Here is a 1,834-nt window from a genome sequence, read left to right as displayed (position 1 = left end):
GCAAATCTTTCTCGCACGAGCGATGCTTTTTGTTCAGGGTGTTGTGTCACAGAGTCAAGGCTAAAGAGGCTGAAGAGGTATAAATAATCTTCCTGCACAAATGCGTGTGTACAAATGTGTGACCCGCTAGAATGAGGTTAGGTGCTGGCCTTCACTGTCATTTGCACAGCCTAAAATCGGCAAGCTGGCAATGAGACCGGGGTAGGGGGCTCCTGTGGTGTGCTCAGAGAGGAAAATTATAAATTAAATGACGTTGTAATTTTCAACAAGTCAGGATGGCCGAGTGGTCTAAGGCGCCAGATTCAAGTTCTGGTTCTCGTGAGAGAGCGTGGGTTCAAATCCCACTTCTGACAATTTTATTTGTGGTCTGAGGATGGACTTCCGTCAACCTTTTCTGCAGCGCTGGCTTTTTATACATATCAAATCCGCCTCTGTTGCAAGAGTGAGGTACTCTCATTCACTGTCTCCCCCCAGAGAAGGGGAATTGGCCTTGGAGAAGAAGATGCCCTGCGTACGGTCTTCAGTTCCTCGATACAAATTACTTGCTCTACTCTCAATTGCGTTCACGTATTTAAGTCATAATAACTCCTGAAGTAATCACAACTAGGGCAGGAACGCTACTTTGAAATACACCTTGGACTTGTGTGCGCCCTCTTTCTTTCTTAGATGTTGGTTTCTTGATGCCTTTGCACCACTCATACATACTTGTTGTCCTGCTTCATGGAAGTCACCTCGAGTTCTATTGCCAACAACATAGATATGTTCACTATGTGACACCCAATGGAAATGATGCTCTTGATAGCTTGTGTGCCGATGATATGACTCCATGCTTCCTCCTTTGTGATAAGATGCAAATCACGGGCACCTTACCATGTCAACCAAACTTTCTTAATCCATCTCTCCCACCTTGCATAGGGTTGTTTGGTGACTTTCTTCCTTGCGACCATTAGCATAAATTATAAATAGACAATTCAGTGCACCAAATCCTAAACTAGAAACCCTAAACTGACACTTAATTGTCTTCAAATCTCTCCCCAAGCAGAATTGATCTCAAAAACCGCCATGCCATCGCCCTCCAACTCTTCATAGGTATTGGAAATAGTGTAATAATCATGTGTTCAACAAAAATATTGAGAGAGGGAGCAAGGAATAGAGGTACTATTTTTGAGGTATGATACCATAACAAGTACCAATTCTTTTGTATGTATGTTGAAAGGAAAAGAGAAGGGAGATGACACATCTTAAGAGGAGAACTCCAACTTTCTAATGCATGTATATGTTGAGTGTTGCTGGTTACATTTAGATGATAACAAGTGGTTTTCAGAGAAAAAATGTCCACTTCTGCGCTAAAGGAACCTATGAGTTTGCTTCAGTGGAGAGCCCCAATATAAACTCTTTGCTAAGAAAGGTGACGTAGAGGTAGGGTCGCTACCACGATAAAAAGAAAAACTAAGAGTGTAAGAGTTCCTAGAGTATCCTTCAATGTTCACTTATCTTGGTTTATAATGTCAATTTCTTAGTTGAAATTGAAAATAGAAATATTATTTTCATTGCTAAGATCTTTCTCATATGACACAATTGCTTTTTATGCTTGTATAAAACTCTGTTTACAAGAGCCTTTTCATCTACACACACATACAACTTGTAACATTTAATGGTCTAATAACTTGTGTGTAGCGGAAATTAGCATGAACATAGTGGGCATTTCATTAGAATAGATTCCTAATGAGAATTACAAGAGTGCTTGGGTGGAGAGAGCAACAAGTAGATAGCATGAACAATAGTTTCAAAAGAGGGAGAAATTAAGCTATTGACAACAGTTGAGGACCGGATT

General features: G+C 40.5%; 1 non-coding gene across 1 annotated transcript; it reads left to right on the top strand.

Annotated features, from left to right (window-relative positions):
• Positions 1-269: 269 nt before the first annotated feature.
• On the top strand, positions 270-353 carry TRNAL-CAA (transfer RNA leucine (anticodon CAA)). Its single transcript has one exon. It is a non-coding gene; the product is annotated as a tRNA-Leu (tRNA).
• The last annotated feature ends 1,481 nt before the right edge of the window (positions 354-1,834 follow it).

The sequence above is a fragment of the Adiantum capillus-veneris genome, chromosome 19, assembly GCF_014529385.1.
Source record: "Adiantum capillus-veneris isolate H3 chromosome 19, ASM1452938v2, whole genome shotgun sequence".
NCBI lineage: Eukaryota > Viridiplantae > Streptophyta > Polypodiopsida > Polypodiales > Pteridaceae > Adiantum > Adiantum capillus-veneris.
This window is presented reverse-complemented; position numbering and strand designations above follow the sequence as displayed.